Here is a 26,409-nt window from a genome sequence, read left to right as displayed (position 1 = left end):
CTGTGACCTTGCTTCACATCATGGATTTCATGGGGATGGTGAATGAATTACACCCACATGTCATAGAACCCGCAGGAATAGCCCCAAAGCCACAATACCAAGTCGTGGAATCGGCGAAGGTGGATACATTGCATGGCCACCAAGCCATACGACCAGGAGATAGACAACACACTATGTTTTTCATGCAGATACTTCCACCAGGACAGCCACATGTTACAGAACCTAGGGCTTTGATCCAAACTGAAAATCTGACCTCACTGCCAGCGCAGCCAGATGTTCTGACTCCTACCGTCCCAATAGGAGCAGCAGAGTCTAGAGGTGCACCTCCACAGCTCCCATCTGGCCAAGTGATAGTTGAACCACAACTCCAAAACATACAGTCTGCTGGGTTGGCCCCAGATCCACCGTTGCAAAGTTAATAAATCAGTACATTTTACCCCTGGTTCACAGACTCAAGGTATGGAAGGTGCCGTTCATTCAGCCCTATCGCAGGAGTTACACGGAGATACAAAAAATGGTGGAGTTGGCTCCAAGACCATCACTTGAAGATAAGAAATCTGTGGACTTGACCCGAAAACCATATTCAGAAAACACTAGCTTTGAGGAGACAGCCCATGTACCATTGCTTGATGATACAAAGACTCACATGGTGCTGACATCTTGGTTATGATGGGCAAGCATTTGGGTGGAAAGAACCTTCCTGCAGGAATGGCAAGAAGGAAGACTGTGTGCAGTCACAGTGGGGAGCAACCTAAAAGTTTCTTAGTGGCAGTGAGTTTGCCTGGGGGTGGGGCAGGGCACAGATCTCACCCTTCTCCCAGAAGGGCTGGGTTGGCTCCTCCCTGAGAGACTGTGACCTCTCCCGTTAGAGCGCCTGAGCCAGCTCCTGTCAGAGATACTCTGAGGGGTTCTTCTAGAGGGTCTGTGACATCTCCTCTCCTCTCAGAGAGGAGCCCTAGTAGTAGTACTCGTAGTAACCCTCGAGAGAGATGGGGACATAATCCCTCCCCCAACGGTCGGCTCAGTCTCTATGGGAGGAACCAACACAGTCCCCCTTTTCAGAGATGCTGCAGCCCCTCAAAAAGGAGCCATCTCGGTCCCATCCGGAGGACATGGACCAGTCCTTCAGAACGGAGCCATGGTATTCTCTCTGAGAGACCCCCTTCCAGACCCTCTGACAGGACAAGGCGTAGCTCTTCTGGAAGGGGCTACCGCAGTCCCTCTAAGTCCAGGCTACACAGGCCTTCTTCCGGACTCCACCACAGTCATTCTCAGAGAACTCACTACAGCCCCTCTGAGAGCAGATGTGGTTATTCTGAGAGGAGCCGACGCTTAGAGAGGAACCAGCAAAATCACCATGCGAGACTCCATCACAGCCCCAAGGGGAGACTCCGGCACAATTCCCCTAAGGAGAGCCCCAGACATAGCTTGTCTAAAGAGTTCAAGGCTTATTGAACTCTCCTAGGGACCACACCCCAAACCCCAAAAGTTGGGCAAGTTTGAAAGCATGAAGTTAGTAGATAAGGAGAGATCTGCCCCTATTAATTATATCCTGCAAATCTTCACCTAGCTGCCCCTTCCTGCTCAGCCACTGCCTGCACCCTCAGCAATCAAAGAGCTATCTGGGAGGGGAGTGAGAATGGGTCCGTAATTTAAGATCAATAAAGGGGTAATAATTGAACTCTCTTTGCAGCCGTAAAATCACTTGTCAGGTGGATGGGACTAGATGTGCAAACGCCCGGAGCTCAAGGGTTGCGGTTCACAAGGACCCCTGAAATCTTCAGGCTTCGCCCACTTGCCCCAACCCTCCCCCGTCCCACGGCCTCCCTAAGCCCTAACTTAGGTTCTAACTTTTCATGCTGTTCCTGCCCCACCTGTCTCTCTAGAACCACTGATAAAACACCTCCCTTCCAAAGATCTCTCTCTGCTATGTTCTCTTTCTTTCCTCCTCTCTCTCTCTTTTGATACAGGGTTTCACTATGTAACCTTGGCTGCCTGGCCTGAGACTCACTCACTGTGTAGACCATGCCAGCCTTGAACTCATAGAGATCTACTTGTGCCAGACAGTGATGGCACATGCCTTTAGTCCCAGCACTCAGGAGGCAGAGGCAGGTGGATCTCTGAGTTCAAGGCCAGCCTGACCTACAAAGTGAGTTCCAGGATAGCTAGGACTGTTACACAGAGAAACCCTGTCTCAAAACAAACAAACAAACAAACAAACAAACAAACAAAAACCCCCACCAACAACAACGACAAAAAAAACCAAAATTATGCATTATTATAATGCCTGGCCAATTTTTCACTCTTTAGTTTGTTTTGTTGAAGCATGGTATCATATAGTCTAGGATGGCCTCAGACTTACTATGTAGCTAAAGCTGGCCTTGAACCTCTGATCCTTCTGCCTCCACCTGGAAGTGGCAGGATTATACACTGGCACTACCATGCCTAGCTCACATGTTTTTACTTCTGCTTCAGCTTTTGAAATTACTTTTCAGTTTTCATGTCAGTTTTCCTTATGTGTGGGCTGCTCTGAGTGGGATGGAGCTGAAGGAGAGGAGACTGCACTGAGACCCACTAGTTGTCAGCAACATGGTCAATGGCAGCCTCTAGAAGCCCCAGCTTGTTAAGCAGTCTAACTGCAGCCTCTCCTCCCAGACTCTTTGCTCACAGATAGGCCATGTGTTTGTGGGCATTGGCTCCTCCATGGGCTTTGGCCATCTGTATAAAGCAAAGTTGTTAGAGCATTGCCCACTGCACAGTTGCCCCCTGTCGCCTCTGGCCTCCTGCCCCAGCTATGATGAGGATCAGGATCCTGCTCCAGATCAACACTGAAGAGGACCAGCTTCCAGGTCTCTTAACATAGGGTCACAGTATTTAGGGAGAGAGGATGGCTTCAGGAAAGCCATAAGCCCTTAAAATTATAAGTAAATGCTATATAGACAGGTATGGCTGTACTTCAGACAGAAATATTCAGGTCTTTGTGACTTTAGTTAAAATTTGTCATGTAAGACCAGGAAAGAAGGATGCATGAACTCCTCACCCAGTAGGCCTCCTCCCAGAGCCCACTGGACCGGTACATGTTCACAGTTGCCTTCTATTCCTGGGCTTCAAGGTAGTGATACTCAGATTCCTGCAGTTGGCCTTCTGCCTCCAGCTCCTGTGGGGTAGTGCATTGTAGAGAGCTGCGTGATGCCACGCCTTAAAGATGGCACTGGTTTCCGCCTTCCGCCTTCCCAAGGGTAAGTGCTCTCGGTTGTGAACAACTCCATATATGGCTAACGCTAAGGATCTGGCTTGCTTCCGCGTTTCTGGACCTATCTGCATTTCCCACGTGGCTTGCTGGGGTTGGCTACTCAAAGGTTATTTAAGCTGTGGGATGGCTTTGCGCCGGGGCGAGAGGTCAGAAGATTAATCAAGAGTCCTGAATAAACCGCAGTTAGAAGAGTCCGGTGTTGCGTCTTCCTTGCTGGTGAGGCGATCGCGACAGTGCATCATGATGGAAGGGGTGATGGATACTGGCTGGTTCAGCTCCTGTGGGGTAGTGCATCATGATAGAAGGGGTGATGGATACTAGCTGGTCCAGCTCCTGTGGGGTAGTGCATCATGATGGAAGGGGTGACGGATACTGGCTGGTCCAGCTCCTGTGGGGTAGTGCATCATGATGGAAGGGGTGATGGATACTGGCTGGGAGGCATGGGCGGGGGTAAAAAGGCTCACCTTGCCCAGGTGAAGGTATGTGTCACTGAGTAGATCTGGGTGGTGCTTCCCTACCAGGCGGATCATGTCATCATACAACTTGTGCTTTTTGAATATGGTGATGGCAAGGTCAGGCTCCTCCACTGTCACATACAGCCTGAGGACAGGGAATGCACCTGGAGCTTCCTACAGCTAGATCCCTGCTGCCACTGTTTCTGGGAGGAGGCCACAAGTCCTCAGCCCCATCCCTTCTCCACACTCACCATTCAGCCTCTCGGTACTTGCCCTGCTTCTTCATTTCCTGGGCCTGGGTGATGTACAGCACTGACACATCCACTGGCCGCATGCATTTCATTGCCAGCTGTGAACATGGAACCCAGAGGTTCAGGTGCCAGGCCATATGGAAACTCTGAGTCTGCCCAACAATCACTGGCATTTAGTTACTGCCACTCTCAGTCCAGGCAATGTCATGCCCATCAGGAGCCCATGAAGAGCTCCATTCTGCCGAGGCCTGAAAGACAGATATGTAGCACACACTGCATTACCACGCCTCTGCTTACTCTACTGAGGTCTGCAGTGTAGGGGAGATGACAGCACTATCAAGGGACCAGGGACTTTGGAATGGTAGTTCAGAATGCCTGGCTCCCAGGTTCACAAGCTGAAGTGCGGGCTAAGGGACAGGATCCAAACTGTCAAGGCTGTATTTTAGTACTTTCTTCGCTTTCAGGGAACTAGTAAAGGAGGGATATCAAGATCAAGGAGTGAGGCAATATGGTGGCCACTAATGCAGAGTTCTTTCCTCATGGACACTGCTCATTCATTACCTTGTGGGCTTGCTCCCAGCGGCCAGCCTGGGTGTACATGTCTATAGCATCTTTGGTCCGGTCTCCTTTGGTGTTCAGCAATCTGAAATTGCAAAGATGTCAACAGGGGTGGTGGAGAGCCTGGCCACCACTTTGTAGTGATACTGCAGGAAAGATGAGTACAAGAAAATGTGTCTCTAGGAGAAACACTAGATCAAAGCAGGGTGTGTGTGTGTGTGTGTGTGTGTGTGTGTGTGTGTGTGATGCACGTATGTGTGGTGTATGCACATGTGTTAGGCACACACATAAACACAGGAGCAAGAGCACAGAGTGTTAATTCTATTGCCCTCTGCCTTGTTTCTTTGAGGCAGGTTGGTCTCTGAAGCTGGAGCATGTGTCTTTTAGCTAGGCTGGTGGCCGCCAAGCCCCAGTAGGGCTTCACCCCCACAGCTCTGGGGCTACAGGCATGTGTGAGACCACGTGGGTTCTCCCAGTTGCACACAAGTATTCTCAACTGCTGAGCCACCTATTCAGGTGGAACTTAAAGGGCCTCACATTTCTGCCACATAGGGCGATCTACACTAGCTATGCTAGAGTCAGTCATGAAGAATCATTTGAGCTGGCACAGGAAAGGGAGCTAGAGATCATATTTGTGCCATGCTGGGATGATGGTAGGGACGTGATGGCTGCGCTCCAGCAGGAAGAGCTTGGTGAGCTGCCCCATATCTTGTTCTAGGGGACGTCCTTACCGCCCTGCACTGCACTGCTTCAGAGCTGCAGAAACGGGACTTCTCCTCACCTCATATTCCTGCAGAGACGCATAGTGCTGGGCCACACGAGGATAGTATTTAGACACAGTCTTTCGGTCCTGGAGATCTAATATATAAATTGCCTTCTTCCACTGGCGGGCACCCAGAGCAGCCTCAATTGCTTTAATGGAGCACCTGGCATAGTCAGGGAAGACATTAATATGTATGAGGAGAGAGGAGGATGGAAGAATAGAGACCCCAAGCACATCCTAACCTACATTCTGAGATCTCTTCCTTTAGGCCGTGCCGTCCTCCTTCACCCACAGTTTCTCACGTCATGCCCAGATCCCTGTGCCCTGTGCTGCCATACCTGGCTTCAATGTAGTGATTGATGGCTGCATCCAGCTGCTTCTGCTGCACCAGGTAGTCCCCCCAGGCCTCCTCCAGCCTCACAGCCTCCACGGGGAAAGCCAGTTGTGCCAGCTCAACTGCTACCATGGACAGAAGAGGCACTTGGCTCAGAATCCAGGGATGGGACCCAGGGAAACAGAACAGGGAGATGAAGTGCGGACGGATGGGTGACAAGTGGAGGAATGCAGAGGAAACAAAGCCAGTCAGTCTGAAGAGATGTCCCCAAGGAGATGCTGGGATACTGGGTGGGCAGGAGTGTACAGTGGTAAAGACAGCTGATGAGCAGCTAGTACCTTTCATGAATGCATTGCCTTTACAGTAGCACTCAAGGGCCCGCTGTGGGTTTCGAATCTTCTCAAAGAGATCACCGGCCTGCCAACACTTGACTACAATGAAACTCTGAACACAGAGTCAGGAATCAGCTCCCCGAAGAAGGAATGCTGGCAGTCAGGGAGAGTTACAGACCCCCAGGTCTCCTTGGGTGGAGAATGACCAGGAAGAGGCAGCCCACATACACTTTCATAGAGCTCCCCCTTGATGAGGGCCATGGTGATATGTTCTACCAGCTCTGTGTTGGCCAGCAGCTCCTCGCAGGTCAGCACCAGCCACGCAGCTTTAGTAGGGAGCCCAGCCTTGAGGTAGAGGCTGATGGCTGCCAGCCCATCCCCTTGACTCTCCTGCAGTTCACCTGCTCGCTCCTCTTGTGTGTCCATTAACCATTGATAGTAATCCCTGCGCAGCTTCTCCAGGGCTGGGTGTCCCTGGACATCACAGAGGGAGCTAGGGATTCCATGTCTCTTCTGCTCTTCTTCTGGGACAGTGTGGCTCCTCCCATTCCACCAATATGTTAATCCCTCACCTTATCAGCCAGCCCCAGCCCCATTCCAGATCCTATGGCTTCCTTAGAAAGACAGCTAAAATTGGTGATGCCAAGTCGTGAACAATCATGCAGAGACGACAGAACAATACCTTGGCCTCAGCCACAGCGATATACTCATCCCAGCGGTGTAGCTCCTGGTACATGTCCATGGCCGCCTCCACTGCATTCTAAGGGTTAAGAGCATTCACACAAAAGAAAGAGGACCCCGGGAAGGCAGACCATCAATACATCCTGCTCAGACTGTCTAAGATGCCAGGCATGAACATGCTGTGTGTGTGTGCATCAAAAACTGAACTGAGTGCTTTGCACATTTTAAGCCCAAGATCAACCACTGAGCTATGCACCTGACTCAGTGATAAATTTATTATAGACTACTGGGCTCCTTGTTTGCACAGGTACTCAGAGCAATTTATCTTAATGAAGGCTCCTCAGACTATGTGTTTTGGGTGCCACAAAAACCTGGATCTACCTTGTGCATAAAATTGCAAAGACCAATAAACAAACAAACAAATAAATAAATAAATGAAATAAAAGGTTTCAAAGACACGCTCTGGAGTAGATAGGAGCTAAGATACTTTTTGAAAGGAAGAAGAAATTAAAACCAAAGAAGGATGTTTGCCTAGATGTTTGCACACCTTTAATCCCAGCACTTGAGAGGCAGAAGAAGCAGGTGGACCTCTGTGAGTTTGAGGCCAGCCTGATCTATAGAGCGAGTTCCAGGACAGGCTCCAAAGCTACATAGAGAAACCTTGTCTTAAAAAAAAAAAAAAGACTAACAGAGGAGAAACTGAAAAACCTAAAGAAGGCATGGGATGAACTCTCTAAACCTAAAAGTTCTCTCCCAACTTTTGGAAGTCCTGGTCTTTCATCCTTTTTCCCCTCCCAAATCCCCTCTTCCATCCTGCTCCTCATCTCCCCTTACCTGTTCCAAGAAGATCATCTCTGCCAGTTTGGAGTTCTTTTCCAGCATGGCCAGTCATGCTCGGACCTGATAGAAGTCAGTCCCTTCTCCACCCTACAGGGAAAAGGAGGTTTGGTCATTCGGCGCAAGTGGACACAGGAAGGCCAGGAGGACATGGGGGCTAACAGACTTGAGAAGCTAAAGATCTTTCAGGGACTTAGCAGCCTGAGGTTTCACAGGCAATTCCAAAGTGGGTAGGGTGGAAGCTAGAGAGGCTGGGAAAGTATGAATCAGGAAGAAAACTAACAGAAACTCCAGCTTGGGAGACTGAATGAAGCAAGAGGACGATATTTGCATATTCCCTGGACACCTGATCTGCAGTCTCATTGGTCTCTTGCAGGAATCGAGCTTTTGTCACATGACCCAAAGCAGAAAAGCACCTGCAGCACAGAGGCAATGATACCACATTACAGTAGTACAGGGCTGTCATTCAGTCACTGGTTCAACAAACAGGTAGTGGCATCTAATGTGTGCCGACACTGCTGACTGTCACAGAAAGCCCACAGAGGCACAGGAAGGTAAAAGCCTTGCTCTCAGGGAGAGAATGAAGAGTAAAATGAGCAGCTGTCACAGAGGCCGAGACCACTGAAACTGGCTGGGACCGGAACACAGAAGCAGCTAGTCACTGGCCAGGCAAAAATATGCTCACTGCTAAAGGGACAAGTCTGTTAATGAGGGAACCAAGGGTTTTCTCGTTGGATTCCAGGCTTGCCCTGTAAGAGGGAATTCACATCTGGTGCTATAAAACTGGCCCAGAGTCTGTGATCGGGAAGTCACAGGCCCTAGCTGGGAAGTGACTGCTGTTACTTTTTGCTAAATGCACATGATGTGCTCACCAGACCGCCTTCCAAATAATTACGTTTATGCCCTCGATCGGTGCTGTGGTCAGCATTGGTCAGAGGAGCTTCTTCGTGTAGTGGCAGGTGTAACTGCAGGGACATAACTGGTCAGAGTAATGAGGGTGGGGGACTGTTGAATGCTCAGCCTAAAATGGCACATATGTATCAAAGTTCAGGGGACATCATGGAAAAGGGAATGGGGCGAATGTAATAGTTGGAAGAAAGGGAGGATGTTGTCTTCCAGGTATGACATAGCTCTGCCATGTCGGGACTGACATCGCCTATTATGGGAATGGAGACACTCAAGAGGCCCCAGCCCTCCCTCAGGATCTAAGGGCAGTTAATGGTTGGTGGGGGAGGGAAAGACACATCTTTAGTAGTGTGGCCACTGGTAAGGTGTCCACACTTCTATAAGCAACCCCTCACCCATCCATGCTCCTGTAAGTAACCCCTCACCCACACCCCTGTAAGCAACCTCTTACCCACATCCCTGCTAGCAACCCCTCACTCATACCCCTCTAAGCAACCCCTTACCCACCCATGCTCCTGTAAGCAACCCCTCTCTCACACCCCTGTAAGCAACCCCTCACCCACCCAAGCTCCTGTAAGCAACTCTAAAAGAAACTCATGGAATCATTAAAAGCCAAAGGTAGCAGAGGGGCTGGCTGGGAAGAAGGGGATCAGAGGCAGTGAGAGGGGACAGGAGAGGGCAATGGGGTGAATATGGTAAAAATGAATTAGACACCATAAGGAAACCCATTAGTGTATATGCTTAATCTATGCCAATAGAAAACAAGTTAAGGGAGTTAGTCTTGGCAAGACATGGCAGAGCAGATGGCTGTGCAACACACGCCCAGCAAGGATGAGGAGGGCATGCTCAGAGCCAAGGGGTACAATGTGGCTAGAAACTGCTGGGCAAGCAGATAACTGGCCTAAGAAAGAAGCAGAGGCAAATACTTGCACCCCTGGCCACAGCAAGCATTCTAAGTTTTATATGGAATTTAAGAGTAAACTACTGGAAAATTCTAGGCAAAAACAGTTATACAACACAGCGGGTTTATGGTTGTTGTTTTATGTACAGGGTCTCATGTAGCCCATGCTGGTCATGAACTCATTATATAGTCAAGGAGTTTCTAATCCTCCTGCCTCCACTTCCCAAATGCTGAAATTATAGGCATGTGCTATAATGTCTTGCATATGTGGTGCTGGGGATCAAAGCCGGGCGTCACGTGTGCTAGGCAAGCCCCAGGCCTCTAATTGATAGTCTTTTTTAAAAAAGATAATATTTATTTATTATGTATACAGTATTTGGCCTGCATGTATGCCTGCATGCCAGAAAAGGGCACCAGATCTCATTACAGATGGTTGTGAGCCACCATGTGGTTGCTGGGAATTGAACTCAGGACCACTGGAAAAGCAGCCAGTGCTCTTAACCACTGAGCCATCTCTCCAGCCTCTAATTGATTGTCTTAAAATTATTTTAGTTATTGTTTGTGTGTATGTATTACATGTGGGTGAATGCAGGCATGCCTGTGTTATGCTGTGCATGTGGAGTTGATTCTCTCCATCTACTGTGGGTTCTGGGGATTGAACGCTCATCAGTAGGAGGCTTATGCAGCAAGACCTTTTAACCACTGAGTCATCTTGCTGGTCCTATATTGATGGTTTAAAAAAAATGTTCATTTTATGTGTATGGGTATTTTGTCTGCATATATGTCTATGTTCCATGTGGTCTGTACACATGCATGCCTGGTTTTCCCCAAGGCCAGAAGAGGGCATTGGATCACAAGGACTGGAGTTACAGAAGACTATAAGTTTCTAGGTGAGTCCTGGGAATCGAATCCCGGACCTTTGGAAGAGCAACCAGTGCTCTTAACTGATGAGCCATCTCTCTAGCCCCTTAGTTAAAAAAAAATAGGTCAAATGTCATGGCACAGGTTTTTAACCTAAGCACTGGGGAGTCTGAGCAGATCACTGAGTTTGAGGTCAACTTGGTCTACACTGTGGGTCCCCGCTGTGTGATGGACAGATTTTGAAGGATAAAGCCAAAATCAGTAAGGCTAAGGAAGAGGCTTTTGCATGACTGAGGGTGGGAGATGCTGGTGGTCTGCACTGGTGGTCGTATGGCCAGACCTAGGCTGGGATGTAGCTCAGTTGGTTGAGCACTCTAGTGTTCTCTAAGCTCTGAGTTTGATCCCCACCACTGAATAAACCAGGCGAGGCAGTGCAAGCCTGCAATCTCAGCACTGTGAGGAAGAGGATCAGAACTCCAAGGTCACCCTTGACTATATCTGAAATTTGAGGCCAGCATGGGCTACACAAGACTTTGCTTAAAAACAAAATCTGAAAAAACAAGACAAAAAACAAGATGGGGCTGGAACAATGGTTTAGCAATTAAGAGCATTTGTTGCTCTTGTAGAGGACTAGAGTTTGGTTCCCAGCACCTACAAGGCGGCTCACAACCATCTGTAACTCCAGTTTCAGGGGATCTGATGCCTTCTTCTGACCTCCATGGGTGCCAGGCATACATGGGTACCTATGTCAAGCAAAACAGTCATACATGTAAAAATAAAATAAATACACCTCAAAAGGTAAAAAGTAGACAAATAGAGAGAAAGAGGGAGGGAAGGGGGGAGAGAGGGGGGAGAGGTAAATAGACAGACAGACGGACAGACAAGGTAGGGTCCTTAGGACTTGCAGACAGTTTACATGGGGTCGAGGGAGGAGGGGTGTATATGAAAAAGCTCAAACTGTTTCTGGGAAGCAGCTGACATTACTGAGCCCTTACATCTAAGTCTTTTGCAGATTTTCTTGTTCTTCACCACCATTACCATTGCCACTCTTCTTTCTAATACTGTGTGGTAAATGCTGTCATCAGTGCCCCCAGTTTGTATGAAGAAAACCAAATCCCAGGGTTGGAAAGGATGAATGACCTAAGTGTATACAAGATGAAAAGTTGAACCAATGTTTGATCTCAAGGAATCTGAGGTCCCAAATGTGTTCATTACCTCTGTGTCACATCCAGGAAAGACACAGAGGTACGTTTAAAATGCTTGGGCAGGCTGCAGAGATGGCTTAGTGGTTAAGAGTGTGTACTGCTCTTGCAGAGGACCTGAGTTCAATTCCCAGTACCTACATATGAAGGCTCACAACTGCCTGAAGCTCTCGCTCCAGGGGAATCCTACACCTCTGGCCTCTGCAGGGACCATCATTCATGTGGCCATACCCACACATGGACCCTCACACAGACACATGTGACAGTGTAGATGAGACTGCCTCCCACAGGCTCAGATGTTTGAAGGTTTGGTCCCCAGGAGGTGGAACTGTTTGGGAAGGATTGGGAGGTGTGGCCTTGTTGGAAAAGGGGTGAGGGTGAGGCTTTGAGGTTTCAAAAGCTTTCTGCCATCTCCAGTGCTGTGTTTGCTGGTTCCAAGATGTGAGCTCTCAGCTGTCCAGGCCACTATGCCTGCACTGCACCCATCATGGATTCTAACCCCATGGAACTGTAAGCTCATTTCGTGCTGCTTTTATAGGCTGCCTTGGTCATGGTGTTTTGCCGCAGTAATAGAAAACTGATTAAAACACACCCAGCTCAAAGTAACTAAATCTTAAAAAACATAAAAACTTTAAATATATAAACAGTAATAATACAAACAAGAAACAACCTGTTAAAGGAGAACTTTGTAAAGGAGAAGCTAAAACGTTAGGGTATATTCATATTAGGGACGGCTCTGCAATCAGGAGTGTGTACTGCTCTTGTGGAGACTGGGGTTTGGTTCCAGCACCTTTATCAAGGTGGCTCAAGATTGCCTGGAACTCCAGCTTCAGGAGGTTCAACACTCTCTTCTGACCTTGGCAGGCACTGGCACTCATGTGCACAAACCCACACATTGACATTCTTATTCACAGAATTTAAAACTATTTTTTAAAAGATATATTGATCTAGAGTAGGAGGGTGTTTGCAGTGAGTGCACCGGGGAGGCTCATACTGTTGGTGGGGTGTGGGGGGAGCAGTGCCCACACACAGGACAGAAGCAGCCCATAGGTGACTACCCACAGGCCTCCTAGTTGCCAGCATTCAGTTCCATGCACTCACCTCTCAGCAGTGTGGAGCTGCCTTGCCTCCAGGGCCAGGTTGCTCAAGGTTTTCCACATTGCCTCTGTTTCTGGGGTCATCTCCAGGCTCTCCAAGAAGGCTGTTGCCCTGGAGAGGGAGGGAAGAAAGCACAGGAGTGAAGCAGGATCTCAAGGAGCAGAGAGGAACCCTGGTGCTGCTGGGGCAGCAGGAGGGGGGAAGAAAGGCTCCTCCCATGATTACAGCCCACTGAGCAGTCACTGCAGGCATCCCCTATGCCCACATCGGCTCACCACCACACTGGTTGTCAGCAGCCTCTCACCGGGTGTAGTTGCCGTCATCGATGGCTGTTCAAAACTCAATCAGGCCCTCGTCCAGGGTGTAGGCCACAGTCATCACACCCTTGGTCACCATCACCTCTGTCTTCCCTCCACCTCGCTCCAGACCTACAATGTCACCCTGCACAGAATACAAGGAGTGGCATCCAGTTCTTCAGTTGTAAACAGACTAAGGGGTGTGTGTGCACGCACAGACTGTGGGTGCTCGTGTGACTGCGTGTGTCCACATGACTGTGCTTGTACATGTGAGCAGGCCAGAAGACACGCTCGGGTGTCATTCCTCAGCTGCTTCCACCTTTTCTTTCTTGAAATTCAGGTTGGCCCTGGAATTTACCAAGTAAGCTGGGCTGAGCCCGAGGGGTCTGCCTGTCTCTGCCTCTCCAGTTCTGGGATTTAAGTGTGTAATGCTTCACTTTCTTGCTGAATGTTCTGGGGCTCAAACTCAGGTCCCTCTACTGGAACAGCAAGCACTTTACCAAATGAGTTATCTTCTCAACTCTTAGACTGATATTCTTTTTAAAGTATATTATTTTGTCGGGCAGTGGTAACACACACCTTTAATCCCAGTACTCAAGAGGCAGAAGCAGGTGGATCTCTGTGAGTCTGAGGCCATCCTGGTCTACAAAGTGAGTTCCAGGATAGCCAGGGCTGCACAGAGAAACCCTGTAATATATATCTATATAATTACTTTTTCACATTTGTTTATTTAGCATGTGTTTGTCTATTCATGTGGGCTCTGAAGACTGAACTCAGGTCATCAGGCTTGGCAACAAGCACCCTTATCCATGGAACCATTTCCCCAGGCCCCAGACTGAGATATTCTTGAGGGTTCTCCAGTTAAATTACAACTTGAACCCGAACCCAGAACATACTTTTTCTTTTCATGCACTGCTCAGTTCATACGACGAAATCACTAAGAATGCTCCCCACCTCTGTGTTACCCATCCCTCTTTTAAAAAATTTAAAAAGACAAACAAAACAAAACAAAACAAATCAGTAAAATGACATTTTTTCGCTGGGCGGGTGATGGCGCACACCTTTAATCCCAGGATCTCTGTGAGTTCAAGGCCAGCCTGGGCTATAAGAGCTAGTTTCAGGACAGGCTCCAAAGCTACAGAGAAACACTGTCTCGAAAATCCAAAATAAATAAATAATTTTTTTTTTTAAAAAAAGAGAACAGACAGAAGAGCAAAGGCCAAGAAGCTAAAATCTGAGCAGCAGGAAAGGGGGTGCTGCTCTGAAGGCGAACACATGAATCCGAAAATGAGCCTCGGGCCCTTCAGCACATGGATGGGCTGAGTCAGAGTCTCTTGAGTAAACCCGGCCTCCCCTGTTCTGTAGCAAAGGGCACCAAAGCAAGTGGAGCACAGCCTTAACATGAATTCTGACTGCTACAGAAGCAAACAACCATCTCAGCAGGAAAACAAGTAGAGACTGCCTTCAGAGTGACATGTGGGTGTATGTGTGCAAGCACACACAATAAAACACAACCAGTATGAAAGAATAAACTGTAATTATAAACAATAATTTTAGGTCTTTAAGCATTTTAGATATTAAAAATAGCAGTTATAGATAATGCTTTTTAATAAAATTAAATATTACATATTTGAAGATATAAAGATGACATGGAAAATTAACTAAGGAAAGACTGGAGTGGCTGGGCACACTGGAAAGAGAATTAAATCAAATCTTATGGGAATGAAGCCTGTGACATTGAACAAGGACAAGTTCCTCTTGTGGCATAAGCAGCAGACAAGGAAAAGAGTGAGCCCGTGAGCTGAGGATGGATCTGAAGATGTCATCTAGAATGTTCATGGAGCAGGAGACACAGAAGAAGCTGGAAAGGCAAACAAGACGGAACAAGAAACATAGCATATGCTGAGTTAGAATTCCTGGGAGAATGGCAACAGCATTCCGAGAGAGTGGCTGAGAAGTTCCCAAGACTGAGCACGATGTGTGTGTTCAGAACTACATGAGACACAACATATGCTGCATGGGATATCATTTAAATTCATGTAAAAAGGCCGGGGTACAGCTCAGACTAGAGAATTCACTTCTAATGCACAGGTTCAGTCGCTAGCCATCCACTGCAAAAACAACCCCCAAACCCTCTAACCCGATGGGTGGCCTGTGACTATGGTCCCTGTCTCTAAAGAGGCAGGGCAGGAAGACAGAATGAGCCCTGAAATTTGAGGCCAGTCTGTGCTATATGGCAAGACCCCTTCATGAGGAAAAATACTATGTACAAAAATTGTAGTCAAGTGTCAAAACATCCAAAAAAAAAGTAGGTTTTAGGAGCAACCAAAGGGGCTAGAGTGGACAGCTCAGAGATTAAGAACACTGACTGTTATGGCAGAGGGACCGAGCTTGGTTCCCAGCACCCAAGATAGGCACTCACAGCAAGTGGCCTGTAACTCCAGCTCTGAGGGATCTGGTGCCCTCTTCTGGCCTCAGCAGGCACTGCACACATGTGTACAGCATGCAGGTTATCTACTGGGATAACATGTTACAAAAAGCTAAGAAAAGTTAGCTGTCAGTCTGAAGTTGGGTACTGAGTCCCAAAGTGTTTTTAAAAACAAAAGCTAAACAAAGCTACTTTCATATTATCAAAACCTGAGAGAGTATAATCTTCCACTAAAGAGACCCTCACCAAAGGGATTTCTAAGTGATATTCTCCAGGCAGAAAAATAATTCCTGACGGGAGACCAACACTGCAAGAAGAAAAAGTAGGAAGAAATGTGCTGGTGGGAAATCTAAATTCTGTCCATATAAGGTAATAACGTCATAAATCACGTGTGGTGGCCAGTGCTTGTGATACCAGCACTCAGGGAGGTCAGCCTGGGTTACAGGTTCCAGTTCCAGGTCACTCAGGGAGGAAGGAGAGGAGAGAAAGAACAAGAAATTGAATATGAATGATACCCATTTTGGAAGTTAAAAAAAAATCTTAATAGCAAGGCATGGTGGCCTAGGTCGGTAATGCCAGCACTCAGGCACTTAGGAGGTAAAGGCAGGGGAAGGGGAGGAGGGGAGGGAGTGGGAACTGGGATTGGCATGTAAAATGAAAAAAGATAGTTTGTTTCCTTTCTTAAATAAATAAATAAATATTTTCTTAAAAAAAAAACCCAAAAACCAAAACCAAAATAAAACAATAAAAACAAAAAAACCCCACACAAAAAAAAGAAAGAAAAACACAACAAAATAAAAAAAATCATCAAAACTAAAGGAAACCCTTTACTACTGGAAGCACAGTGGTAAATACATGTGCAGTGTGCTTGAAGCCTGGGTTTGATTTCAGCGCAGCAGCAGCAGCAGCAGCAGCAACAATGAAGATTAGCACTAAGAACTAGAGAGAAGGTTCGACAGGTAGAGGCGCCTATTGGCCTGCATTCACTCCCAGGACCCGCATGGTGGGAAGAGCAGACTCCCACAAGTTGTCCTCTGGCTTCCATAGATGCATACACAAATATACAAAATAAATAAATGTAATTTAAAAATTTAAAGGTTAGAATGAAAATACTGTTCAACAAAGAAAAAAGAGAGGTAACCAAAGTCAAAGCCTTGCAAGGTCCTATATTATCTGTGGGGAGAGAAAGTTACATGGTAGCTAACTTGAGTCTTCAAGGGCCTGCATATGTGTGTGGTATGTATGTGGTATGTGTATATGGTGTGGTGTGTGTGTGTGTGTATGTGTGTGTGTGTGTGCTATGTGTGTGGTATGTGTGTGGAGGATGTGTATAGAGTGTGTGGTGTGTGTGTGTGTGTGGTGTTGTGATGGGACAGTAAAGAACGTTGGATGTGAAATTTGAAAAAGAAGGAATTTTGAATGGCCAAGAACAAGGACAAGGATGATGGAATGGAACCATCCCTCCTACTAGGGTCTATCTTCGAGACTACAAAGAATGCCATATGGTGACTTCATATAGTCCCAGGGCCACTGGAACGTGGCCTCATCTCTAGGAATGCAATACAAGGTCAGGAAACGCAAGCAAGGATAATTCTGGAGGCCAGGCCAGTATGGGGAGGGGGGTGAACGTTTCGCTTGCCAGTTTCATCACAGCGATTGTGGGTGGTGGGTAGAGAACACCACACGGTCTCACATACTTCTCCTTGGAGCGCTAGTGAGCTAGAGCGACACACCTGGGCCTCCTGGTACCAACATACCCTGATAGAGGACATGGTGACTCTCTGTGCCTCAATGTTGTACCACACACATAAGCTGTTTCGGTTCTGGTCTACCAGCACATCACTCCCGGGAACCCACTGCACGTAGGAGCAGAAGTTGAGGATCATTGTCTTGGAGCAGCTTTCAATATCATATAGATGCAGCTGGAGGAGGAGACAGCACAGTAAGGAGGGCGTGTGATGATGTCATTTGGTTCTGCCCATTTTCCCCACGGTAAAATGACCCACCAGTCATTTATTTGTTGAGTTGCCAGCCCTTGGAGTTTGTGCTAAGTTGGTATATCCTGACTGGTCGAGTATGAGATGACCAAACAAGCTACTACCTAATTCAAGGTATGGTCAGGTGAAGGTCAGACTATAGAGTATAGGTTCTTAGAGTAACCCTGGGCCAGATTAACAGGTAAGGCTACCAAACAAAACTAAGTGAGCTGACAGTCTGCAGTGTGTGTGGCTCTCACTGGAATGAAGCATCACAAGAAAACCTTTGGTGATGCCACACTGACAAGAGACTGCATAAGTGCTAGGAAGGGCTACTCCAGTCAGTGTCCATGCCTTCAGCTAAGTGTGGCTAAAGCACACTGCGGCAGTGGGACTGGGCAAAGGGCAGCTGGACCTGAGGAGGGGAAGCAGCTTCACGAGGACACAGCCTGTAAACAGTCTGTCAGGGTACCTAGGACAGCTTCTGACAGGGTATAGACTATCCTTGGTCCACTTTGCTATGCTAATGGCATATGGAACCAAGAACTTATGTCCTTCATTGCCCCCGTAGTCCCTGGTAACAGCTTGTGGACCAGCCCAGGTCTAAAACCCTAGTAACCCCTCTCACACGAAGTTTCTGATCCCTGAAGAGAAGCTTGTGCCCAGTCTCATTAAGTTCCGGCCAATCCACACGGCTCTCATGACTGATAGTACCAATGTTGTAGCCGCCAATCAGATCCACTGCAAAGAAGACATGGTAAGAAGAGCGAACCCCTCCATGTAGAGGGCTGCAGTTGGTCTCTAGAAGGCTGGTTTGATAATCATGTTGGGATTTAAGAACATTTTATCAGTTCAGGGATATCAATGGGGACCACAAATGACCAATATTGCACAATTTTTCTAAGATGCTTAAAAAACTGGGTCTTAGCCGGGCGGTGGTGGCACACGCCTTTAATCCCAGCTCTCGGGAGGCAGAGGCAGGCGGATCTCTGTGAATTTGAGGCCAGCCTGGTTTACCGAGAGAGTTCCAGGACAGTCAGGAACAGCTAAGGCTACACAGAGAAATACTGTCAATAAACTTGTCTAGAATTATAAATGTTTTATTTGGTTTTATAGGCAACTAGATAGAGGATCTCATGGAGAAATGGTGATACATGCTATAACCCAGCCCTCAGAAATCTGAGGCAGAAAGAGTGGGGGTTTGAGGCCACGCCCTTCGTAGGCCAGCTCCAGCTGCCTCGTTTGACTCTGTCTTGAAGAGACAGTGAAAGAGGGTGACCATGTTACTGAGTACCAGAGAGAGCTGATGAGTGAAGTGACCTGGTGATGTCACCCTGGCTGCGAGAAGTCACCAGAGCAATGAATGCACAAGTGAGACGACGGAGAAGGAAGCCTCTGAGGAGAGCTAGGCTCAGTGAAGCTCAGTGGCACACACCCAGACCTCAAGCACAAGGCAAATAGGCTGAGGCAGGAGGATGCCCAATGAGACCAGCCGGCACACAGACTGGTAACCTGGAGACATAGAAATTATGACAGTTGACATGGTGACTCATCCCTATAATCCCAGTACCCAGGGGTCTGAGACAAGAGGCCCAGGAGTTCAAAGCCAGTCAGGGCAACGTGAGACCCTGCCTCCAAACACTGAAAAACAAAACAGTAACCAAAGCCAAACCAAACCAAGTCATGTTAGAGCTTCCAGGACCCCATAGGGACCCTGAAATTATATATAAAATTTGATATATATGCATTTTCCTGGGAAATGTCTATAATTTTCATTACATTAAAAGGGACCGGTGACTCAGAGGACCAATTGTCATTTTACATATATTGAAATGAACCCTGCGGCCCACGTGAATGGACGGGTCTGAGGTCTCAGAGTTATCACCACCATGAGAATTAGGCCTCCTGGCCTACACATCATTCCCACTGCAGATACCTGCATTTCTGAGCTCAGACCAGCGAGGCAGCCTAATGGGAGGGGAAAAGGTGCGGGGAGTTGAGGGAGTAGGGGTGAAAGGAGCAGGTAAGAAGATGGATGTCAGGCGTGGTGGTACACGCCTGTAATGGCCAACAGGTGAGAGGCAGAGGCAGCAGGATCACTGTACGTTTGAGGCCAGCCTGGTCTACTTAGTGAGTTCCAGGCTAACTGGGGCCACAGAATGAGAGAGACCCTGTCTCAAAAACCAACAACAACAGAAAGGCCAGAAGTAGAGACAGCAGGACAGCAGGACAAGTGAGGCAAACAGACTGCCAGGAGTGGGAAGAGGAAGAAACAAAGTGTAAGAGGCAAAGAAGGATGGAACCTAAGGAGACACGCAAGACTGGAAGGACATAAACACAGACAGACAAAGAGGAGACCTAACCCTAGCTGCTTGGCTGTTTCTTTATTCATTCACCAAACGGCGGCTACGTTACAGACCATGCCAGTGCAGGCACTGGAGATGAAGACAGCTACTCAGCCTTCTTCTCAAACTACAACACAATGGCGTAGTGGGGACGAGGCAGGGGGACACGGGGAACGTGATGGCCTCTGGTGTGGAGTCCAGGCTGAGGCAGCACAGCACATCCTGAAGCTGCCAGCATGCCAGCAGAAGACAATCTGAGAATCCCTTTCAACAGACATTGCTTCTGTCCAGGTTCCTGCTGCGGTTCAGAACAGCTTGGCTAGGGCAGAGCTCACAGAGAAAGTAGAAGATGCAACTGCCCAGGGGACCTACCTGTCGTAGCTTCCTAGCACAACAGACTGGCCTCCGGGACTTGCCGCAGCTGTGGTGAATTCACGCTCCTGAGGGTCACGGCTGTAGTCGAAAGTCTGTAGCACGTGGCCTTCCTTTCCACAGGCTACAATTCTCCGATCACAGCCTGCAGTCACGATGCTGTTGGTTGCCCAAGCCAAGGCATACAGTGGGCATGGGTGGTTAACCAACTTCCCCTGAGACAGAATATTTCAATTGTTCGCTGCAAATGCCAACCTAGAAACTATCCATCCTAGCAGCTGATCCACACACTGTGGGCCATCCTACCCTGGAGAGAAAACAAACCTTCCTGCCAGCATTTCCCCACACCAACACGCCCTAATTCTGAAGGCTTTACAACCTGTCTCTGTATCATGAGCACACACATGCCATGTGTACACTGGCCGTGTACTCACAGTGGTGTGTTGAGACCTCTGGTGTATACCAGTAAAGCCACCGAAAGGGAGACGACACACAGTAACCAACACTGTCTAGGTCCAAGAGAGTACATGGCTTCAAGGGCTAAATTTAACTAATTATGTGGGTAACTCACAATGTAAACGATTCCGCAGTACTGAATTATACAGAGCAAAGCAGCAAAGTTTCCCTTTATGTCTGTCTTTTCTTTTTCCAAGAAAATAGTTAATTCTTTAACATCTTATTTATTTGTGTGTGTTTTTGTGCGCACATTTGCACACGTGCACACATGGTTGAAGGGCAGAGGATGACTGCGGATGTCACTTCAGTCCTTGCATGGCAAGGGTCCCGTCAGGTTTGGCACTGGGCACCTTTACCTGCTGAGGCATCTTGGTGGGCTGTTAACTTTTTTCTCCTATGCATTTGGATGTATATACATTACATAAACATATATATGTATATATATACACATACATTTGTGTATATGTATGTATTTACATAAATGGAAATAATTTTCACTTTTTGTCCCCCTTAGAGTCTTTATTTCCTTTCTTTCAAGGTCCCTTCCGCCCACTCCTCCCTATAAATAGTGAGTTCTAGCCTCCTGAATGCAAATTTCCGTGATGGCACCGAATGCTTCTCTCCAAGATCGCCCTCTTGGTGCTTAGACACGCAGTGTCCCAGGGAGGGCTCCAGGAATGTCCACCCCACCCCAGAGTGAGTGTGCGCCGTTCATACCTGTGACTCTCCGGAGCCTTCATCATCGAAGAAATACCTGACGATGGTGCCGTCTGCATGACCTGAGAGAATGCCTTTCCCAGAGCAACTGAGGGCAAAGGCAGAGAGGTGGGCACAGAGGGAGGGACTTCCGCCCCGTGACAGTCCCCTTTCCATCAGACGCAGCTTTGTCCCGACAGTCCCAGTCTACTTCTGTTACTCACTTGGTTGTCAGCGCCACCACATGAGTCCGTCCCATAGATGGTAGACGACTTGTTACTTTTAGTATTTGCTAAACACTGAAAACCAAACAAGTCTGGCTAGGCTACTTACAGTGTCACCCAGGCACCGAGAAACAGAGGTAAAAACCCAAAATGACAAAATTAGTCCTCATGCCTTCTTCTCAGGCACATACTTGAGCTCCAGGGGGAAAGATGAACCATACTGCCCGGCACCCCAGGACACTATCCCCACCTAATACCCAACCTGTGTCTCCCTCTCCTCTGTGACCTTGCCTTCAGCCAGTCCGAAGACAATAATGTACTCTGCAGGCCACTGCAGACAGGCAACAGCACTCTGTATGAGAAGGGGTGAAAGGGTGACCCACCTGTGTGGACCGGCACACTCAGAACAGCCGCCACCCACCCCACACCCTCACTCTAGTCCTCTCCGGGGGAGAAGGAGGGAGGGGACACAACAGTGCTCTCACGTAGGTGACAACACCATCCTTTAGCAGGTCAAGTCGGGGTCAGACGTTGAATAAGGCAACTCCTGGTTACATCTACAAGGAGAGAAGCAGGTGTGGCTCATCTTTGAACTTTACCGTCTGGATGAACTTGTTGCAGATAACCTTCTTGTCACCCCTGTCAGACAAAAGGCAAGGAAGTAATCTTAAAAATCACTTCCCAATGAACTGCCCGACATGTCAGTGGGGAAAGGGGGCAAGAGCGGAAACCCTTCCCGTCCCTCTGTGGGAGGCCTGATGGAGAAGTGAGTGGGTCCCCAAGGAGCCCTGTAGCTATGCCAATGACACAGCACAGCACTGGCTCTCGGGACCTTCTACTGGCCTTACACTCATCCCTCCAGGGATGGGACTGCAGGACACGTGGGGCAGGCAGAATCAGGCTCTAGAGAGTCCCTGCCTTCCACACCTGATGCCATCGTTATCCCAATGAGGCACATCCCATGCCCAACTCTTCTTTAGTGGCCACAACCCGCCCACCCCCTGTCCTCACCAATCTTGGAGACATAGATGATGTTGTCAGTCTGTCCTATGACGATTTTAGTGGAGTCAGGAGAGAAAGCCATGCCCTTTACCATGTAGCTCTTCCTGCCATACTAGGAGTAAAAACAAAAATAATGAGTAGAAATGAAAGAGAAAAGAAAACACACATTTCCCCAAAGATCAGAAAGTTTATAGAGAGAAACAGCATAGACCATTGCCCATGTCTACGGCTAGAAGGCAGATCACACAGCTTTCTCGGATAACGTGTTGGAGCACACGCGATCCTCTCCACCTTCATGTCAGCTGGCTTGGTGGAGAACTTGTCTCTCCGCTCCCCGTGCTCATCGTATAGCAATACCACTCGGTCCACTGTGCAGACAGCAAATTTAGCGTTGTTCTGGGACCAGGCCATACAAGTCACCTTCGCAGCTCCATCCTGCAGAGGCAAAGGAGTCCTGTAAACATGGCGCTGGTCTCCAGCGCACAAAGCGTCTCCAGGCCCACCAGTCCTCGTGTGCCTTTGTTCTACATCTACGTCACAGGTTTTCTCTCAAAATTAAACAAAACAAGACAAAGTGCTTGGATACCTGAACTGTAAGAACAATAGTCTCTCGGGCCTCACGTGGCCCAGACAGACCTCAGATTCACTCTATGGCAGGGATGACTTGAACTTCTGATCCTCCTGTCTCTACCTCCTGAGTGCTAGGACTCAAGGCGTGCACCACCCCATCTAGTTTATACCATGCTGGGGACAGGACTCAGGGCTTCACTCGAGACAAGCAAACACTGTACTACCAAGCCACATCTTCTTGTCCCCTAATGTGTTTTTCTGAGACTCATGATACAAATGTAGTGCATCAACTGTTCCAAAAGCAATGGCCTCCTTGTTCCCCCATCTTTCAGGTCTGCAACTAAAAAAAAGTCAATTAATCTGATAAATTTTAGCTTTTTATAGCTACTCATTCAATTAATGTTTTCCAGCACTTTACTGTCAAAGACACTTGGCTGGAAGATGACAGAGAGACGAAGAGCAAAGCACACATCCTGCCCCAGGTCCTAATTGGATGCTACGAAATTGGAAATGTCCCATAAGAACAATATGAGTGTAGTAATAATTTAGAGAAGCCCAAGACAATTTTATGCTTAAATGGTCAAGATTAAACTTTGAAGAAGGGATGCCATTGAATGGTAAATTACTTCAGATGTAATGAGGAACATGAACAAAGTCAAGCTCTGGCCAAGGACCAGCAATTTAAGGAAGCTGGGACTGCCAACCAGAGAGGAGGCAGGGCAGGAAGCGTAGACTGGACTAGCTAAGGAAGGGCCTCTAGAGGCTGCTAACGATTTGGATTTATTGGGCAGGAATAGGAGAGTTTGGAAACAAGGAGCAACAGAATTCAAATTGAGACTTGGGATAAACAACGTCACTTTCCCCTGTTAACTGTCCACCAAAGGCTTGCGGTGAAAGCGACCACTGCAAAAACAAGAGGTACAGCCCAGATAATGGAGCGCTTGTCTGGCATTCATCAGTCCCCAGGTGTGAGCCTTCGCACCGCACAAGAGTAAGCAAAGAAATAAAAAGAATATGGGAATGGCAGGTTGTCCCGCTCTACCGTCTCGCCTGCAAGAATGATGCAGGACATTTAGGATCCTTTTATAGAAAAGCTTTAATGCGTCTTGAGAGAGAGAACATAAGCTTCCAAAGCTGAGACCCAGAATGAGGGAACCCATCCCTTATATAGGAAACAGTCCTCGCTTCGGACGTGTCACTCTTGGATTGGTCCGCTGCCCATTATCCCAGATGATGCCTCGGGAGTAGGCAGGGACAGCAGTGGGAAGTTACCAAGCACATGTGCGTTATCTTGTTCACCTGGCGGTGAAACCGGATGCCAGCGCCATCTTGTAATGGAGTATGTGGTTGCGGTCCTCCACAGCAGGTATGATGGCACACGCCTGCAATCCTAACACCTGGGAGGGGAAGGCAGGACGGTCAGATGTTCAAAGTCCTCCACAGTTACACAGCGAGTCTGAAGCCAGCCTGAGCTATATGAGACCCCGACTTAAAAAAAAAATCAGAAAAGAAAATACGTGATCATCACACAGTGAATTACTCTGCTTGTCCCTGGCCAGCTGTCCTCTCAGGATCCTGAGGTGAAATTTGGCTCCTACGCCAAATGTTGGATTAATCACTTGGACTTCTAGAGGTTTGGCTTACAACACCTTTACTTTCTACACCTACCCCAAATATGTCCAGAGCCAGCAGGGGAATCACTGCCCCCAAATCCTCAAACTACAACCAGAAAATAGCTGCACCACCATCATGGTCATGAGCCAACCATTCACTACCGTGGGCTGGAAGGGGGTGCAGGCGCCTCATCAGCTTTGGCTGCTTCTCCTCCTCAAGGCTGAGTCCATCCTGGGCATCTGGCCCAGCTGCACCATGACATCATCTTTTTTTAGAGACCAAAGGGTTCTATTTCCAATTTTTCCATTAGGGTGTTTTGAAATGACAGATAACAGTACCAGTTTACTGAGCAAGGAGTACAACTTTGTATTTCTACCACTGAGCCAGGGCTCTATCCCTTCAGCTTTCCTTTCTTCTAACCGACTTCTGCTCTCCTCACACAGTGCAAACATCCCCAAGTCCCATAATTGACAGAAACGTCTTTCTCTGCACTGCGTGCCTGACTGGACTGCCTGGGGATTGAGTGGAATGGAAAGTAGGACAGGCATTTTCATAAGTGCTGGACACCCAGTCGGTACCTCACCTCGTATCTCTGAGGCAGAAGCTATTGTGATTCCCATTTTACATGTGGGGAAATTGAGGCACTGAAAATTAAGAAAGCTTCTGAGTCACACATACAGTTTTTAGACGACAGATGCAATATTTGAATCCATGTATGTTTGATTCCACAAGCTATAACTCTCTCTTTATGCTGTTGTGGCATATGTATTAATGGCTTAATTCTGCCATACACTGTTATTTACTGTTGCCATATGATGATGATGATGATGATGACAGGGTCTCTCTATGTAGTCCTCGATCTCGTTTTGTAGACCACACTGGTGTTGAACTCACAGAGATCTGCCTGCCTCAGGGCATGAGACATCATGTCTGGCTATTCTTTTTTTTAAATTAATTAATTTTATTTATTTTACATCCTGACTGCACTTTCCCCTCCTTACTATCCTCCCATTCACCCCCCCCCCACACACACACAATCCACTCCTCTTCTATTTCTATTCAGAGAGGGGAAGGCCTCCCATGGGCAGCAATAAGGCAGGGCAAATCTAGTTGAGGTAGGACTACACCCTACTTCTCCAGGAAACTCTAAAAGTCACACAGTACTCTTATTTTTTAAAAGGAGGTCTTGGCTATGTAGTTGGGCTGGCTTTGAGCACACAAGCCTCCCAAATTCTGCGATTACAGGCATGCAGCACCATGATCAGGCAACGGATTTCTTTTTGTAGTGCTAGGGACGCATGCAGAGGCTCACGCATGCCAAGCACGTGCTCGTCTACTCAGCAACATCCTCTGCAAATAGCATATTCTTTTTATATGTTGGGGGTCACATGTGCCTGTTTGGGTGTGCATGCAGAGGCCAGAGGTCAACATCAAGGGTCTTCTCAATTGCTCTTCACCTTATTCTTTTTGAGACAGGGTCTCTTCTCTCACTGAACCTGGAGCTTATAAATCTGGCTAGGCTGGCTGGCCAGTGAGCTCCAGGGACCCACTTGTCTCTGCCTCCCCAGCACCGCGATTACAGGTGTGCCTAGCTTTTAAGTGGATGCTGGAGATCTCATGCTCATGAAGAGCCATCTCCCCCACTGCCAACTTTATCTGTGTTGTCAGCCTGTCCTGTTCATTTCGATGTACTTCCCTGTTGTCTATCATTCTTCATACAGCTGTCCAGTTCATAATGTCCTTTCCATCTGTCCCTTACAGCTCCATGACCCAGGGCAGCAACAGGATGTCCAGGAAGAGTCCCGGTGAGGCCCCAGTGTTGGTAGTGTAGCGGAGACCAGGGGCCTCGAACGAAACCAATGAATTTCTGCGATGAACCCACACATGTAAAGATGTATGGACAAAGGAGTCTACCGTGTGACTCTCTGTGCCACACTGCAGCTTCCATGATGAGATTTCCCTTCTTCCTTTTTTTTGTTTTTCCTTTTTTATCTTAAA

The 26,409-nt window shown here is 47.9% G+C and overlaps 2 long non-coding RNA genes across 2 annotated transcripts in view; one reads left to right on the top strand and one right to left on the bottom strand.

Annotated features, from left to right (window-relative positions):
• Window positions 1-26,409, top strand: part of LOC148118332 (uncharacterized) — a 32,654-nt gene extending 6,245 nt beyond the window's left edge. The window contains exon 3 of the long non-coding RNA XR_015736132.1: window positions 26,173-26,409. This is a non-coding gene — a long non-coding RNA (uncharacterized LOC148118332). The remainder of the gene's footprint in view (window positions 1-26,172) is intronic.
• Window positions 5,305-7,551, bottom strand: LOC148118333 (uncharacterized). Its single transcript, XR_015736131.1, has 3 exons — window positions 7,462-7,551; window positions 5,619-6,706; window positions 5,305-5,443 (listed from the first exon to the last, which is right to left on the bottom strand). It is a non-coding gene; the product is annotated as an uncharacterized LOC148118333 (long non-coding RNA).

Source organism: Myodes glareolus, chromosome 23 (assembly GCF_982192425.1).
Source record: "Myodes glareolus chromosome 23, mMyoGla1.1, whole genome shotgun sequence".
In the NCBI taxonomy this organism is placed as follows: Eukaryota; Metazoa; Chordata; class Mammalia; order Rodentia; family Cricetidae; genus Myodes; species Myodes glareolus.
The sequence above is the reverse complement of the archived record's forward strand: the minus strand, read 5'-3'. Positions and strand labels throughout refer to the sequence as shown.